Source organism: Dipodomys merriami, unplaced genomic scaffold (assembly GCF_024711535.1).
Source record: "Dipodomys merriami isolate MVZ:Mamm:240054 unplaced genomic scaffold, mDipMer1.0.p SCAF_100, whole genome shotgun sequence".
NCBI classification, from domain to species: domain Eukaryota; kingdom Metazoa; phylum Chordata; class Mammalia; order Rodentia; family Heteromyidae; genus Dipodomys; species Dipodomys merriami.
Window position 1 is genome coordinate 4527346 of NW_027202272.1, and position 20986 is coordinate 4548331.

Consider the following 20986-nt stretch of genomic DNA (forward strand, 5'->3'; position numbering starts at 1 on the left):
AACCCTAACCATAGCACACACTAATCCTCACCCTAACTATAACCCTCACCCTAAACCTAACCCTAACTCTCACCCTCACCCTAACCCTCACCCTAACCCTTGAACTCACACTAACCCTAATCCTAAACTTAACACTCAGACTAAACTTAACCCTCACCCTAATCCTAACCATTCCCCTCAGCCTAACACTCACCCAAACCCTAAACCTAATCCTAATTCTCACGCTATCCCTAACCCTAACCCTAACCCTGACCCTCACCCTAACCCTCACCCTAACTCTAACCGTAAACCTAAACAGCACCGGAAACCGAACCCTCAACCTAAACCTCACCCTCATCCTAAACATCCCCATAAACCTATCCCTGAACCTAACCCTAACACCAACACTCACTCTAACCCTAACCCTCACCCTCATCCTAATCCTCACCCTAACCCTAACACTAACCCTTACCTCACCGAAACCCTCACACTCACCCACAGCCTCACTCGAACCATCACTCTCACAATAGCCCACAGCCAAACATTAACCCAACCCTACCCTAACCCTCAAACTCACCCTCACCCTCAGCCTAAATATAACCGTAAACTTAATCCTAACCCTAACCCTCACCCTCACCCTAATCCTAACCCTAACCCTAACCCGAACCCTCACCCTAAACCTGACACTAACCCTAACCCTAACCCTCATACTAACCTAACCTTCACCCTCACCCTCACCCTAACCCTAACCCTAACCTTCACCCGATCTCTCACACTCACCCTCATCCTCACAATAATCCTAATCCTAACAATAAGTTTAACCTAACTCTCACTGTAACCCTAACCCTAAACCTAAACCTAACCCTAACCCTCCCCCTCCCCGTCGCACTCACCCTCAGCTTAACCCTAACCCTTATCCTAATCCTAACCCTAACACTCACTCGCACACTCACTCTAAACCTAACCCTATCCCTAAACTTCACCCTCACCATCACCCTCAACCTCACCCTAACCCTAACCCTCACATTAAACCTTACCCTCACCCTAAACGTAACCCTAACCCTCAGACTAACCCTCACACTAAACCTAACCCAAATGCTAATCCTCACCCTATCCCTAAGCCTAAACCTATCCCTAAACCTCACCATGACCCTCACTGTAAACCTAAACCTAACCCGCACCCTCAAAATCACCCTAATCCTGAACCTAACCCTAATCCTAATTCTAACAATATCCCTCACCCTCAAACTCACGCTAAACCTAACCCTAACCCTAAATCTCACCCTAACCCTAACCCTAACCTGACAATAAACCTAACCCTCACCCTAACCCTAACCTAACCTTAACCCTGACCCTCACCCTAACCCTAACCCTAACTCTAAACCTCCCACTCATCCTAACCCTCAACCTAACCCTTATCCTCACCCTCACCCTAAGCCTCACATTAACCCTAACCCTCACCCTAAACCTAAGCTTAACTGTCACCTTCAAACTAACCCTCACTGTCACTCTAATCCTCATCCTAACCCTAATCCTCACCCTAAATTTAAGCCTCACCCTTAACCTATCCTTCACCCTAAGACTAACACTAACCCTAACACTAATCGGAAACTTAACCCTCACCCTCACCCTCAACCTAACACTAACCCTAACCCTCACCCTAACCGTAACACTCATCCTAAACCAAACCCTAACCCTAACCCTTACCCCAAACCTAACAGTCACCCTAACCCTAACCCTAACCCTAACACTCACCCTAATCCTAAACCTAACCCTAAGCCTCACCCTCACCCTAAACATCAACCTTAACCTAACCCTCACCCTAACCCTTACCCTCACCCTCATCCTCACCCTAAGTCTAACCCTGAACCTACCACTAATCCTAAACCTAAATCTCACCCTCACCCTCACCCTATGAAAAACCCTAATCCTAAACCTAACCCTAACTCCCACCCTCACTCTAGCACTCTGCCTAACCCTAAGGCTAACCCTTACCCACACCCTAACCCTCACCCTAATCCTTACCCTCAAACTAACCTTAAACCTCAACCTCACCCTAACCCTCTCCCTAACTCTTAACCTCATACTAACACTAACCCTAACCCTCACATTGACCCTAGCCCTCATCCTAACCCTAACCCTTACCCTCACCCTAACCTAACCCTCACCCTCACACTAAACCTAAACTTCAACCTAAACTGAACACTAACACTCACCCTAATCCTAACCCTCTCCGTCACCCTCACCCTCAGCCTAACCCTAAACCTAATTCTAATCCTAACCCTATCCCTCACTCTCACCCTCACCCTAACCATAAACCTAACCTTAAACCTCAACTTCAACCTCACCTTCACCCTCACCCTCAGCCTTACCCTAATCCTAACAATAATCCTAAACCTAACCCTAAACCTAAACCTAACCTTCACCCTAAACCTAACCCTAACACTTAACTTCACACTAACCCTAACCCTAACCCTCACCCTAACCCTCACCCTTACCCTTCCCCTCACCCTAACCCTAATCCTAACCATAACCCTCACCCTAACCCTAACCTTCAAACTAACCATAACCCTAACCCTAACCCTTCCCCTAAGCCTAACTCTAACATTAACACTAACCCTCACCCTAACCCTAACCCTATCCTTAAACTTAACCCTCATCCTAAGCCTCACATTCACATTAACCCTAACCCTAACCCACACCCTCTGTAACTTCCATCTAAACCTTACCCTTACACTCAACCTAACCCTCACACTAACCTTAACCCTGACCCTAAACCTAAAACTAACCCTCACCTTCATCCTCAAGCTCATCCTCAACCTAACTAATCCTAACCCTAATCCTTACCCTATCCCTCACAATCAACCTCAACCTCAAGCTTTCCCTCATCCTACCCCTAATTCTAACACAAATCCTTACCCTAATCCTCACCCTTACCCTCATCTTGACCCTAAACCTCGTACTCACCCTCACCCTCATCCTCACCCAAAACCTCAGCCTCACTCTCACCCTCACCCTAACCCTAAACCTCACCCTAACCCTCACCCTCACCGTAATCCTAACCCTAACCCTAACCCTAACCCTAAACCTAACCCTAACCCTCACCCTCACGCTAAACCTAACCCTAACCCTAACCCTCACCCAACCCTCAACATAAACCTAACCCTAAACCTCACCCTCACCCTAAACCTCACCCTTACCCTTACCCTCACCCTAAGCCTAAACCAAACCCTAAACCTAACCGTAACCCTCAGACTAAACTTAAACCTCACCCTAACCCTAACCCTATCCCTGAGCCTAAACCTCACCCTAACCGTAACCCTAACCCTAATTCTCACCCTATCCCTAACCATAACCATAACCCTCACACTCATCCTAGCCCTCATCCTAAATCTATCCCTAACCCTCACCCTCACCTGAACCCTCACCCTCACCCTCACCCTAATCCTAACAATAAATATAACCCTAACTCTCACCGTAACCCTACCCCTAAACCTACCCCTAAACCTATCCCTCCCCTCCCCTTCCCACTCACCCTCAGCCTAACCCTAACCCTAATCATAATCCTAACACTAACCCTCTCTCCCACCCTCAATCTATACCAAACCCTATCCCTAAACCTCACCCTCACTGTCACCCTCAACCTCACCCTAACCCTAACAATAACCCCAACACTAAACCTAAACCTAACCCTAACCCTTACCCTAACACTAACCATAACTCTAACCCTCACATTAAACCTTACCCTCACCCTAAAGGTAACCCTACCCCTCAGCCTACCCCTCACACTAAACCGAACCCTAACACTAATCCTCACCCTATCCCTAACCCTAAACCTAACCCTAAAACTCACCCTGACCCTGACTGTCACAATAAACCTAAACCACACCCTCAACCTCACCCTAATCCTAACCCTAACCCTAATCCTAATTCTAACACTATCCCTTACCCTCATCCTCACCCTAAACCTAACCCTAACACTAAAACTAACCCTAAACCTAACCCTCACGCTAACACTCACGCTAACCCTAAACCTCACTCTCACCCTAACCCTCACCCTTACCCTAACCCTAACCCTAACCCTCACACTAAACCTAACCCTCACCCTAACCCAAAACTTCAACTCACGCCGGGCGCTGGTGGCTCACGCCTGTAATCCTAGCTACTCAGGAGGCTGAGATCTGAGGATCGCGGTTCAAAGCCAGCCTGGGCATGAGAGACTGTGAGACTCCTATCTCCAATAAAACCACCAGAAAACCGGAAGGGGCGCTGTAGCTCAAGTGGTAGAGCACTCGCCTTGAGCTGAAGAGCTAAGGGACAACGCCCAGGCCCAGAGTTCAAGCCCCACGACCGACAAAAAAAAAAAAAACAACAACTTCAACTCACACTAACCCTAACACTAACCCTAACCCTAACACTCACCCTAACCCTAAGTCTAACCCTAAACCTCACCCTCACCCTAGCCCTCACCCTAACCATAATCCTAACCCTAACCCTCATTCTAACCCTAACCCACACACTAAACCTAACCCTCACCCTAACCCTAAAACTCACCCTAACACTTACCCTAAACCTAACCCTAATATTAACTCTAAACCTCACCCTGACCCTAACTTAAACTTAACCCTAACCCTCACCCTAACAATAACGCTAAAGCTAAACCTGCCACTCATACTAACCCTCAACCTAACCCTTATCCTCACCCTCACACTAAGGCTCACATTATCCCTAACCCTCACCTTAACCCTAGGTCTAACCATGACTCTCGCCCTAACCCTCACCATCACCCAGACTCTCAAACTAACTAACCCTCACTCACACCCTAACCCTCACCCTAAACTTAAGCCTCACCCTCACCCTAAACCTCACCCTAAGACTAACCCTAACCCTAACACTAATCCTAAACTTAACCCTCACCCTCACCCTCAACCTAACACTAACCCTAACCCTCACCCTAACCTTAACCCTCATCCTAACCGTAACCCTAACCCTAACCCTCACCCTAAAACTAACCCTCACGCTCAACCTAACCCTAACCCTAAAACTCACCCTAGTCATAAACCTAACCCTAACCCTCACTCTCACCCTCACGCTCACCCTCAGTCTAACCCTAACCCTAACCCTAATCCTAACTCTAACCATCACCCTCACCCTCAACCTAACTCTAACCCTAATCCAACCATATCCCTCAGTCTAACTCTAACACTCACCCAACCATAACCCACACCCTCAACATCTATCTAACCATAACCTTAACCCTAACTCTCACCCTAACCCTAAACCTCACACTAACCCTTACCCTCACCCTAACCCAAGCCCTAAACCTAACCCAAACCCTCACACTAATCGTAATGCTAACCCTAAACCTAAACCTCACACTAAAACTCACCCTAACCCTAAAAATAAACCTAAGCCTCACCCTAACCCTAGCCCTAATCCTCACCCTCACCCTAACCCTCACAGTCACCCTAACCCTCACCCTAAACCTAACCCTCACCCAAAACCTAAACCTCACTCTCACCATGACCCTCACCCTCACACTAAACATCACCCTAAACATAACCATCACATTAACCCTAAGCCTCACCCTAAACCTAACCCTCACCCTCAACCTCACCCTCACTCACAGCCTAAGCCTTACCCTAAGCCTAACCCTCACCCTAACCCTAACCCTAAACCTAAACCTCAACCTAACACTAACCCTCACCCTAACCTTAATACTAACACTAAACATCAACCTAACCCTAACACTAAACCTAACCCTAACCCTATCCCTAACCAGAAACCTCACCCTCACCCTACCCTAACCCTAACCCTAACCTAACACTAATCCTAAACCTAACTCTCACTCTCATCCTTACCCCAATGCTAACCCTAACCGTAACCTACACACTAATACTCACCCTCACCCTCACCCTAAATCTAACCCTAACCTAATCCTAACCCTCACCCCCACCCTAACCCTAAACCTAACCCTAACCTAAATCTTCACACTCACCCTAACCCTCACGCTCACATTTTACCTCACCCTCACCCTAACCCTCACCCTAACCATAGCGCTAACCCTCACCCTAACATTTACCGTTACCCTAATCATCAAGTCACCCTAATACTCACCCTAACCCTAAACATAAACCTTAAGCTAACCCTAACCCTCACCCTCACCCTCACCCTCACCTTCACCCTCACCCTAACCCTTACCCTCACCGTAGCCCTCACCCTAACCCTAACCCTAAACCTAACGCTCACCCTGACCCTAACCCGCACCCTCATACTAATCCTCACCCTAACTCTTACTCTAACCCTAACGCTAATCCTAACCCTCAACCTCACCCTATCCCTAACCCTCACACTCACCCTAAACCTAACCCTAAACCTCACCCTCACCGTCAACCTCACCCTCAGCCTAACCCTAATCTTAAAACAAAACCTTACTGTAATCCTCGCCCCTACCTTTACCTCAACCCTAACCCTCACCCTCACCCTCACCCTCACCTTCATCCTAACCCTCAGCCTCACTCTCACCCTCACCCTTACCCTAACTCTAACCCTCACCCTCACCCTAACCCTAACCCTAACCCTAACCCTAACCCTCAAACAAAGCCTCACCCTAAACCTAACCCTAAACCTCACCCTCACCCTTACCCTTACCCTCACCTTAAGCTTAACCCTAACCCAAAAACTAATCGTAACCCTCAGACTAAACTTAACCCTCACCCTAACCCTAACCCTACACCTGAACCTAACCCTCACCCTAACCCTAAACCTAACCCTAATTCTCACCCTATACCTCACCATAACCCTAAACCTCACACTCACCCTAGCCCTCACCCTAACTCTATCCCTAACACTAACCTTCACCCGAACCCTCACACTCACCGTCACCCTCACCCTAATCCTAACAATACCTTTTACCTAACTCTCACTCTAACCCTAACCCTAAACATACCCCTAAACCTAACCCTCCCCCTCCCCTTCCCACTCACACTCATCCTAAACCTAACCCTAATCCTAATCCTAATCCTAACCCTCACTACCACCATCACACTAAACCTAACCCTATCCCTAAACCTCACCCTCACCATCACCCTCACCTTCACCGTAACCCTAAAGATAACCCCAACTCTAACCCTAACCCTAACACTAAACCCTCACCCTAAAACTAACCCTAACCCTAACCCTCACATTAAACATTACCCTCACCTTAAACATAACCCTACCCCTCACCCTAACCCTCACACTGAACCTAACCCTAACGCTAATCCTCACCCTATCCCTAACCATAAACCTAAGCCTAACACTCACCCTGAACCTCATTGTAACCCTAAACCTAACCCTCACCCTGAACCTGACCCTAATCCTAAACCTAAACCGAATACTAATTCTAACAATACCCCTCACCCTCAACCTCACCGTAAACCTAACCCTAACCCTAACCCTCACCTCACCTTAACCCTAACCCTCACCCTAACCCTCAAACTAAAACTTTTACGCTAACCCTAACCCTCATTTTCAAGCTAACCCTCCCCCTAACACTTACCCTCACACTAAACCAAACCCTCACCCTCAACCTACCCCTCACCCTAACCCTAATCCTAACCCTAAACCTCACCCTAACCCTAACCCTAACCTTCACCCAACCCTCATTTTAAACCTTACCCTAAACCTCACCCTCACCCTCACATTCACCCTCATCTTAACCCTAACTATAACCCTAACTCTAACCCTAAACCTAACTCTAACCATCACCCTAACACTAACCCTAATTCTAACCCTCACACTAAACATAACCCTCACCCTAACCCTAACCCTAGCCCTCAGCCTAACCCTCATACTAAACCAAAACCTCACCGTAACCCTCACCCAATCCCTAACCCTAACCCTGACCCTCACTGTCACCCTAACCCTAACACTCACAGTCAACCTCACCCTCATCCTAACCCTAACCACAATCCTAATTCTAACCTTATCCCTCACCCTCACCCTGACTCTAAACCTAACCCTAACCCTAAACCTCACACTAAGCCTAACCCTAACTTTCATCCTAACCTTAACCCTAACCCTCACCCTCACACTAACCCTAACCCTAACACTAACACTAACCCTCAACCTAACCCTCACCCTATCACTCACACTAACCCTAATCCTCAGTCTCACCCTAACCCTCACCCTCACCCTAACCCTTAACCTCACCCTAACCCTAACCCTAATGGTCACACTAAACCCAAACCTCACCCTGACCCTAACCCTCACAATAAACCTTTCCCTCACGCTAATCCTAACCTTAACCCTAACCCTCAAACTAAACCTAACCCTCACCCTCACCATAAATGTACCCCTCAACCTAACCCTAACACTAAACTAACCCTAACACTCACACTAACCCTAACCCTCACCGTAACCAGGACCCGACCCCTCACCCTAACCCTCATCCTAACCCTAACCGTAACCCTAACCCTCATCCTCAACCTAAGCCTAGCCCTAACCCTAACCCTCACCCTAACGCTAAAACTAAAACTCACCCTCTCCCTAATCTTAACCCTAACCCTACAAATAACCCTAAGCCCAACCCTCACCCTCACTCTCACCCACAGTCTAACCCTAACCCTAACCGTAATCCTAACCCTAACCCTCACCCTCACCCTAAACCTAAACCTAACACTAACCCTAACGCTATCCCTCACCCTCACACTCACCCAAACCCTAACCCTAACCCTAACAATAACCCTAACCCTAACCCTAACCCTAATCCTAACCCTAACCCTTAACTTAACCCTAACCCTAAAAACATTCCTAACCCTAAACCTAACCCTAACCCTAACCCTCACCCTAACCCTCAGCCTCATCCTAATTCTCACCCGAACACTAACCCTAACCCTAACCTAACCTAAACGCTCACCCTCAACCTCAACCACACACTAACACTCACCTTCACCCTAGACCTCACCCTAACCCATACCCTAACCCTAACCATAAATCTCACCCTCACTTTCACCGTCACTCTCACCCACAGCCTAACCCTAACCCTAACCCTCACCCGCACACTTACCCTAAACCTAACACTAACCCTAAGCTTCACCCTCACCCTCACCCTAACCCTAACCCTAACCCTAAACCTCACCCTAACCCTAACCCTCACCTTAACCCTCACCCTCACCCTAACACTCACCCTAACACTTACCCTCAGCATCGTCCTATCACTAAACCTCTCCCTAAACCTCACACTAAACCTAACGCTCACAACTAAACCTAAACCTCACCCTATCCCTCACCTTAACCCTAACCCTCACCCTCACCCTTACCCTCACCCTCACCCTCACCCTCAGGTTTAACCTAACCCTAATCCTAATCCTAACCCTAACCCTCACCCTAAACCTAACCCAACCCTCAATCTCATCCTCATCCTAAACCTCACCCTAACCCTAACCCTCACCCTAACCTGAACCTGAACCCTAACCCGAATCCTACCTCTTACTCTCACCCTCAACTTGAGCCTAAGCCTAACCCTAATCCTAATCCTAAACCTAACCCTCACTCTCATGCTCCCCCTAAACCTAATTCTAACCCTAAATCCCACCCACACCCTCACCCTCACCCTAAACCTAATCCTAATCCTAACCCTAATCCTAACGCTCAAACTCACCCTAGCACTGCCAGGAACTCTAACTCTAACCCTAAACCTCACACTAAGCCTAACCCTCACCCTAACCCTAACCCTCCCCCTCACCCTAACCCTCACCCTAACACTTAACCTAAAACTAATCAATACCCTCACCCTAACCCTAACCCTCACCCTCAACCTAACCCGCATTCTGATCATAACCCTCAACCTAACCCTAACCCTAAACGTAACCCTCACTCTAACCTTCATCCTAACATTAACCCTAACCCTCACCCTCACCCTATGCCTCACCCTAAACTTAACCCTAACCCTAAACCTCAGTCTCCCTAATCCTCACACTAACACTTGCCCTAACCCTAACCCTAATCCTAACCCTAACCCTCACACTCACCCTCACCCTAACTCTAACCTTAATCCAACCCTAACCCTCATTCTAACTCTAAACCTCACCCAACCCTAACCCTGAAACTCAACCTCAATATAACCCTAAACTTTAACCATAACTCTCACCCTAACCCTTACCATCACCCTAACCCTTACCCTCACCCTAACTCAAACACTAACCCTAACCCTAACCCGCAAACTAATCCTAACTCTAACCCTAAACCTAACCCTTACCCTAACCCAAAAATAACCCTAACCCGCACCCTAAACGTAAACCTAATCCACACACTCACCCTAAACCTCACCGTCACCCTAACCCTCACCCTAACCCTAACCCTCACCCAAACCTTAACGCTTACTCTCACGCTGAACTTCAACCTCACGCTAAACATCACTCTAAACATAACCCTCACCCTAAACCTAACCCTAAGCCTCAACCTAAACCTAACCCTCACCTTCACACTCAACCTCACTCAAAGCCTAAGCCTAAGCCTAACCCTAACCCTCACCCTAATCCTAACCCTAACCCTAAGCCTCACCCTAACCTTAACCTGCACCCTAACCCTAACCCTGACCCTAGACATCAACCTAACCCTAACCCTCACCGTAACCCTAACACTATCCCTAACCCTAAACCTCACCCTCACCCTCACCTTAAGCCTAACCCTAAATCTAACACTAATCCTAAACCTAACTCTCACTCTCATCCTAACCCTCGCCCTAACCCTAACCTAACCTTAACCCTAACCCTCACCCTAACACTCACCCTAACACTAGCCCTAACCCTAAATCTCCCACGCACCCTAACCCTCATCCTAACCATTATCCTCACCCTCAACCTAACCCTCAGATTAACCCTAACCCTCACCCTAACCCTAAGCCTAACCCTCACCCTCACCCTCATTCTCACCCTCAGCCCAACCCTAACCCTAACCCTAATCCTAAACCTAACCCTAACCCAAACCCTCAAGCTTACCCTAAAACTAACCCTCACCCTCAACCTCACCCTAAACCTCAGCCTAAACCTCGCCCTCACCTTATGCTTAACCCTAATCCTAACCCTCACCCTAACCCTCAACCTAAACCTAAACGTAACCCTCACCCTCACCCTAACCATAACCCTAAGCCTAACCCGCACCCTCAAGCTAACCTTCACCCTAACCATTAACCTCACACTTACCCTAACCCTATCCCTAACCCTCAGACTAAACCTAACCCTCACCCTAACCCTAACCATTCCATTCAGCTTAAACCTCACCCTAACCCCAACCCTAAACCTAATTCTCACTCTATACCTAACCCTAAACCTAACCCTCACCCTCACCCTAGTCCTCAACCAAACTCTAACCATAACCGTACCCCACACCCGAACACTCACCCACACCATAACTCTCACCTTTATCTTTAACATCACCCTAAACTTATCCCTCAACCTAACCCTAACATTAACCCGCATCCTAACCCTAAGCCTCACCCTCAAAATAATCCTCACCCTAAACCTAGCCCTAACCCCTAAATGAAACCCACACTCTCACCCTCTACCTCACCCTAACCCTTACCCACACAATAGCCGTCAGCCTAGCATTAACCCAACATTAACCCTAACCCTCAAACTCACCCTCACCCTCAGCCTAACCCTAAACCTAACCCTGATCCTAAACCTAACCCTCATTCTAACCCTAACCCTAACCCTAACCCTTACTCAAACCCTCATTTCAACCCTCACCCTAAACCTAACCCTAACCCTAACCCTAAACCTCACACTTACCCTCAACCTCACCCTCAACCACACACTAATCCTAACACTAACCCTAAGCCTAACACTCAAACTCACACTAAAACTCACCCTAAACCTTACCCTCACCCTAAACCTAACCCTAACCCTAACCCTCACACTAACTTAACACTTAACCTCTCCCTAACCCTAACCTTAACCGTAAACCTTACAGTCACAGTAACCCGACCCCCACAATAACCATAACCCTACCCCTAAACCTAACACTCATCCTACCCCTAACCCTAACCCTCACGCTTACCCTCACCCTAACCATAACCGTAACCCTCACCCTAAACCAAGCCGTCACCCTCACACTCACCATCACCCTTAGTCTAACCCTCACCCTCACCCTCACACTAACTCTAACCCTTATCCAACCCTAACCCTCACTCTATCTCTAAACCTCACCCAACCTTAACCCTCACCTTCAAACTCAATCTAACACTAATCTTAACCCTAACTCTCACACTAACCCTAACCCTCACCCTAAGCCTTACCCTCACGCTAAACCTAACCCTAACCATAACCCTCACACTAACCCTAACTCTAACCGTAACCCTAACCCTCACCCTAACCCTAAAACTAACCCTAACATTCCCCCTCACCCTAACCCTAAACCTAAGCCTTAACCTCACCCTCACCCTATCCCTAACCCTAACCCTAAGCCTAACCCTCACCCTAACCCTAAGCCTACACCTCACCCAAATCCTAACACTAACACTAAACCTCACCCTACCCTAATTCTAACCCTAACCCTCACCCTCACCCTAGCCCTCACCCTAACCCTAATCCTAACCCTAACCCTCACCCTATACCTAAACCTCAACCTAACCCTAACCCTCACCCTCATACTCACACTAACCCTTACACTAACCGAAACGCTAACATTAACCTTAACCCTCACACTAAACCTAACCCTATCCTTAACCCAAACCCTCACCCTAACCCACACCCTATCCATAACCCTAACACTCCCCTTCACACTAAAGCTCACCCTTACCCTAACCCTAACCCTAACCTTCACCCTCACACTCACGCTCACCCTAAACCTCAGCCTCACCCTCAACCTAAGCCTAATCATAATCCTCAGATTAAACCTAAACCTCAATGTAACCATAACATTTTCCCTCAGCCTAACCCTCACCCAGACCCTCACCCTAAACATTACCCTCACCCTAGCCCTCACCCTAACCGTAATCCTAACCGTAAACCTCATCCTAACACTAACATTCACCCTCACACTAACCCTCACCCTCACCCTCACCCTCACCCTCACCCTAAAACTCACGGTAACTCTAAGTCTCACACTAACCCTTACACTCAACCTCAACCTAACCCTCACACTAACCCTAACCTACACCCGAACACAACCCTAACCCTCACCCTCACCCTAACCCTCACCCACAGCCTAATTCTAACAATAACCCTAATCCTAACCCTAACCCTCACCCTCACCCTAACAGTAACCTTAACCCTCATCATCACACTCACCCCAACCTTAACCCTAAACCTCACCCTCACCCTAACCCTAAAGCTACCCTCACCATAAGCCTAATGCTAAAATTAAACCTCACCCTCACCCTAACCCTTACTCTCAACTTAACACTAACACTCACCCTAATATTTACCCTCACACTCACCCTAACACTAACCCTCACCCTAACCCTAACACTAACCCTAAACCTCACCCTAACCCTCACTCTAACCCTAAACCTAACCCTCAATCTAACCCTAACACTAACCCTCACAATAACACTCACCCTAACCCTAACCCTAACTCTAACACTCAACCTAACCCTAACACTATCCCAAACAATCAACGTCACGGTAATCCTCACACTAAACCCAACCCTCACCCAAACACTATGCCTCACCCTCACCCTCACTCTCACCCTCACCCTCATCCTAAACATCACCCTAACACTAACCCACACCCTAAACCTAACCCTAACATTCACCCTAAACCTAACCCTCAACCTTACCCTCACCCTAACCCAAACATTAACCCTAACATTAACCCTAACTCTAAAGCTAATCATCACCCTCACACTCACCCTAAACCTCACCCTAACCCAGACCTCACACTAACCATAACACTAACCTTAACTATCGGAAACCTTCACCCTCAACTCACCCTAACGCTAAACCTACCCCTCACCCTCACCTGCACCCTCACTCTAACCCTCACCCTCAACCTAGCCCTCATTCTAAATCTCACACTCACCCTAACACTAACCCTCACACCAACCCTAAATCTCACCCGCACCCTCACCATCACTCTCACCCTCAGCCTAAACCTAACCCTAACAATAACCCAAACCCTAACCCTAACCCTAAAACTCAACCTCACCCTGACCCTCACCCTAACCCTTATCCTCACCCTAACCCTCACCCTTACCCTAACCCTAAAGGAAACACTAAAGTCTCACCCTAACCCTCAAACTATCCCTAAGCCTAACCCTATCCCTTACACTCACCTTAACCCTCACCCTAAACCTTATCCTCCCCCGAACCCTAACCCTCATCGTCAGCCTAACCCTCATCATAAACCTAACCCTAACCCTAAAACTCAACCTAACCTTACCCCTAACCCTAATCCTAACCCTCACCCTAACCCTGACCCTCACCTTCAGCCTCAAACTCCACCTCAGTATAACCCTAACCCTAACCCTAATTCAAACCCTAACCCTCAATCTCACCCTAACTCTAAACCTAACCCTAACCAAAATCCTCACCGTAAAACTAGCCCTATCCCTAAACCTCACCCTAACCCTAACCCTTATCCTAAACCTAACCGTCTCCCTCACCCTAACCTTTACCCTCACCCTATCCCTAAGCCTAACCATCAGCCTAACTATCATTCTGACCCTAACCCTAAACCTAACCCTCACCCTAACTTTAAACCTAACCCTATCCCTAACCCTCACCAAAACCCTAATCCTCACCCTCACCCTCAACCTCACCCTCACCCTAAGCCTAACAATAACCCTAATCCTCACCTAAAACCTAACTCTGACCCTCACCCTCACTCTCACACTAAGCCTAACCCTTCACCTAAGCCTAATCCTAAACCTAACTCTCACCCTCACCCTCACCCTAAACCTAAACAACCCTAACCCTAACCCTAACCCTAGCCCTCATCCTAACCCTTACAATCACTGTCACCTTAACCCTAACCCTCACCCTAAACCTAACCCTAATCATAACCCTTACCCTCACCCTCACACTAACCCTATCCCTAACACTAACACTAACACTAACCCTACTGCTAACCCTAACCCTCACCCTCACCCTATCCCTAAACCTAACCCTAATGTTATCCCTAAACCTCACCCTCACCCTAACCCTCATTCTAACCCTTACCTTCACTCTAACCCTCACCCTAACTTTAACCCTAAATCTAACACTAAACCTCACCGTAAACCTGGACCTAAACCTTAACCTAAACCTAACCCTCACCCTAATCTAAGTCTAACCATCACCCTCATACTAAACCTAACCATCAACTTAACCCTCACTCTCACCCTAACCCTCACCCTAACCCTTATCCTCACACTAACCCTAAACCTACCCCTCAAATTACCCCTCACCCCAACCCCAACCCTCACCTACACCCTCACCCTCACCCTCACCATAACCCTAACCTTAATCCTCACATAACCCTAACCCACACCTTAAACCTCACACTCACCCTAATCCTCACCCTAACCCTATCCCTAAGGCATTCCTAAACGAAACCCTCACCCTCACCCTAACCCTCACCCTAAACATCACCCTCACACTAGCCCTCACCCTAAAACTAAATCTAACCGTAACCCTCACCCTCAACCTAACCCCTAACTTCAGCCTAACACTAATCATAAACCTAATCCTAACCATATCCCTATCCCGCACCCTCACCCTCCCCCTCAAATTCAGCCTAACCCTCACAATAACCCTAAACTTGACCCTAACCCTAAATCTCACCCTACAACTCACCCTAACCCTAACGGTAAGACTAAACCTCAACCTCACCCTAACCCTCACCCTAACCCTCACCCTCACCCTAACCTTATCCCTAAACCTCACCCTCATACTAAAACTTACCCTTACCCTTAGCCTCACGGTGACCCTAAACCTAAACCTAACCCTTACCCTCAAACTAACACTAAGGTTCACACTAAACCTAAACCTACCTCTCAACCTAACCCTCAACCTAAACCTAACGCTAACCATAAACTTCACCCTAACCCTCACCCTCATCCTCACCCTCACCCTAAGACTAACACTAACCCTAATCCTAAACCTTAACCTCACCCTCACCCTAACACTAACCCTAAACCTCACCCTCACCCTCACCCTAACACTAAACCTAACCCTAAACCGAAACCTCATCCTTACCCTAACCCTCGCCCTAACCATAACCATAACCTTCAACCTCAAACTAATGCTAAACCTAACCCTAAGCTTAACCCTGACCCTAACCCTCACCCTAACCCTGACGGTAACTGTCACCCTCACCCTCACCCTAATCCTCACTCTAACCCTTATCCTCACACTAACTCTGACTCTAAACCAAACCCTAAACCTCTCACTAAGACTAACTCTCACACTAAGCCTAACCGTAACCCTCACCCTCACCCTAACCCAAATCGTCACCCTAACCCTAACCCTCACCTTAACCCTCACCCTCAACCTAATCCTCACCCTAACCCTAACCCTAACCCTTACCAAAAGGAAAACCTCACCTTCACGCTCACTCGCACCCTAAACCTCATCCTAACCCTAAACCTAACCATCACCCTAGCCCTAACACTACCCCTCACACTAACCCTTGCCCTAACCCTCAGCCTCACCCTCACCCTCAACCTATCCATAACCCTAACCCTAACCCTCACCATAAACCTAACCGTACCCCTCACCCTAAACCTAACATTAACCCTAACACTAACCCTCACACTAACCCTAACCCTCACACTAACCATGACCCTACCCGTCACCCTAACACTCATCCGAACCCTAACCATAACCCTAACCCTCATCCTCACACTAATCTTAACTCTAACACTAACCCTCACCCAAACCCAAACTCTCACCCTCACTCTCAGTCTAATCCTAACCCTAACCCTAATGAAAACCCTAAAACTCACCCTCATATTCACCCTAACCCTAATGCTCACCCTCATCCTCACCCTCACCCTAACACTAACGCAACATTAACAATAACCCTAACCCTAACACTAACCCTATACCTAACCTTAAACCTTACCGTAACCCTAACCCTAACCTTAACACTAACACCATTCCTAACCCTAACCCTCACCCTAACCCTAAACCTCACCCTTACCCTCACTTTCATCTTAATTCTCACTCTTACCCTATCCCTAACCCTAACCTAACCTAAACCCACACCCTAAAACTCAAACACACACTAACACTCACTCTCACCCTAGCCCTCACCCTAACCCTAACCCTAAACCTCACCCTCACCTTCACACTAACTCTCACCCTCAGGCTAACCCTAAACCTAACCCTAACTCTAACCCTAACCCTCACCCTCACCCTAAACCTAACACTAAACCTAGCCCTCACCCTCACCCTCACTCTAACCCTAACCCTAACCCTCAACCTTACTCTAACACTCAACCTCACACACATCATAATCCTAACCCTAACCCTATCCCTAAAACTAACTTTCACCCTACCCCTCACCCTAACCCTTCTTCTCACCCTAAAACTGACCCTATACCTAAACCTCAAACAAAGGCGATCCTTAACCCGAACCCTATCCCTCACCCTCACCCTCACCCTCACCCTCAGCTTTACCCTAACCATAATCCTAATCCTAACCCTAACCCTCACACTAACCCTAACCCTAACCCTCACCCTAACCCTCACCCTAACACTCACGCTAATCCTAAACCTCACTCTCAACCTAACCTTAACCTAACCCTTACCCTCAGCCTCGTCCTATCCCTAACCCTCACCCAAACCCTCACACTAAACCTAACCCTCACACTAAGCCTAAACCTACCCCTCACCCAAAACCTCACCCTAACCCTAACCCTAACCCTCACCCTCACCATCACCCTAAACCTCACCGTCATCCTAACACAAACCCTCACACACACCCTATCCCTCACCCTTACCCGAAACCTTTGCCTCACCTTAACAATCACTCTCACACTAAACATCACCCTGAACCTAACCATAACCCTAGCACTTACCCTAACCCTAAACCTAACACTTACCTAAAGGAGACGATCACCCTCCTCTCACCCTAAATTTAACCCTAACCCTAACCCTCACACTCATCCTCACCCTCACCCTAACCCTAAACCTAACGCTAACCCACACAATAACCCAAAATCTAACCCTCAACCTAACCCTAACGCTCAGATTCACACTCACCCTAATCCTAACCCTAACGGAAAACCTCACCCTCTCCTCTTCCTTACCTTTCCCCTCACCCTAACCCTAAACCTCACACTCACCCTAACCCTCAATCTAATAACCACGCTAAACTTAACCCTCACTCTCACCCTAACCTTCACCCTAAGCCTTACTCTCATCCTAATCCTAATCCTAACCTTAAATCTAACCCTTACACTAAACCTGACCTTCACACTAACCCTAACCCTAACCCTAACCCTCTACCTCACCCTAAACCTCAACCTAAACCTCACTCTCACCCTAACCCTCATCCTAACACTCACTCTAACCCTAACCCTCACTCTCAACCTAACCTTCACCCTAACCCTTACCCTCACCCTAATACTAACACTAACCTGAAACCTAACACTTACACTAAACCTGACCCTCACCTTAACCCTAACCCTAACCCTAACCTTCACCCTGACCCTCACCCTAACCCTCACCCTCACACTACCCTCAGTCTAAACCTTACCCTCACCCTAACACTAACCCTCACATCAAACCTAACCCTCACCCTCACCGTAACCCTCACCGCACCCAAGCTATCACCCAACCCTAACCCTCACCATACACCTAACCCTAACCGTAACCCGAACCCTCACCTTAACCCTCACCCTCGCAATAGCCTTCACCCTAAACCTAATTCTAATCCTAATCCTCACCCTAACCCTAACCCTAAACCTCATGGTCACATTAACTCTCACCATAACCCTTACACTCACCCTCACCCTAACCCTCACACTAACCCTAACCTACACCTGAACCCTAACCGCAACCCTCACCCTCACATTCACCCTCACCCACAGCCTACTTCTAACAATAACCCTAATCCTAACCTTAACCCTCACCCTCATCCTAACCCTAAACCTAACCCTAAACCTCACCCTCATCTTCACCCTCAAACTCACCCTCACACTAACCCTAACAATAACACTAACACTCACCATAACCCGAAGCCTAACCCTAACCCTAACCTTAACCTTCACCCTCACCCTCAACCCAACTTTAACCCTCAAGCTCACACTCACCCTAACCCTCACCCTAACACTAAAGCTACCCTCATCCTAACCCTAATGCTAACGTTAAATCTCACTCTCACCCTAACCCACGCCCTAACACTTACACTCACCTTAACCTAACCCTAACACTCATCCTAAACCTAACTGTCACCCTAACCCTCTCCCTAAGCCAAACATTAATCCCTAACATTAACCCTAACCCTAACGCAAATCCTTACCCTCACACTCACCCTAACCCTCACCCTAAACCTTACCCTCACCCTAACCATAACCCTAACCCTTACCTATTTTAAACCCTCACCCTCGCCTCACCCTAAACCTAAGCCTAAACCTCACCCTCACCTGCAACCTCAACCTAACCCTCAACCTCACCCTAGCCCTCACTCTACACCTTACCCTCACCCTAACACTAACCCTCACACTAACCCTAAATCTCACCTTCACCCTCACAGTCACTCTCACCATCAGCCTAAACCTAACCCTAACAATAACCCTAACCCTAACCCTAAACCTCACCCTCACCCTAAACCTCACCCTAACACTTATCCTCACCCTAACCCTCACCCTAACCCTACCCCTAAACCTAACACTAACCCTCAGCCTAACCCAAAGCCTAAGCCTAACCCTCACCATCACCTTAACCCTCTCCTTAACCCTTATCCTCCCCCGACAACTAACCCTCATCGTCAGCCTAACCCTCATCCTAAACCTATCCCTAACCCTAACCCTCACACTAACCTTAACCCTAACCGTAATCCTAACTCTCACCCTAACCTTAACCCTCATTTTCAGCCTCAAAATCAAGCTCAGTATAACCCTAACCCTAACCCTAATTCAAACCCTAACCCTCACCCTCACCTTAACTCTAAACCTAAACCTAACCAAAACCCTCATCGTAACCCTAACCCTATCCCTAAACCTCAGCCTAACCCTAACCCTAATACTAAACCTAAACCTCACCCTCAACCTAACCCTTACCCTCACCCTATTTCAAAGCCTAACCATCAGCCTAACTCTCATCGTAACCCTAACCCTAACCCTAACCCTCACCCTAAGCTTAACCATAACCCTAACCCTAACCCTCACCCAAACCCTAATCCTCACCATCATCCTCAACCTCAACATCACCCTCACCCTCACACTCACCCTCACCATCACCCTACCCTAACCATAACCCTAAACATAAACTTAAACCTAACTCTGACCCTCACCTTCACCGTCACCCTAAGCCTAACCCTACACCTAAGCCTAATCCTAAACCTAACTCTCACACTCACTCTCACCTTAAACCTAAACCTCACCCTAACCCTAAACCTAACCCTATCCCTCACCCTAACCCTTACCCTCACTGTCATCTTAACCCTAACACTCACCCTAACCATAAACCTAAACCTAACCCTCACCCTCACCCTCACTCTAACCCTAAACATAACCCTAAACCTAACCCTAACCCTAATGCTAACCCTAACCCTCACCCTCACCATAACCTTAACCCTAACCCTAAACTTAACCCTAACAATAATGCTATCCCTAACCCTCACCCTCACCCTTACCCTCATTCTAACACTTACCTTCACTCTAACCTTCACCCTAACATTAACCCTTACACTAACACTAAATCTCACCCTAACCCTGGCCCTAAACCTAAACCTAAACCTAAACCTAACACTCACCCTAACGCTCACACTAAACCTCAACCTAACCCTAACCCTCACCCTCACCATAACCTTCACATTAAACCATACCCTCACCCTAACAATAACCCTAACCGTAAATCTAAACCTCACCCTC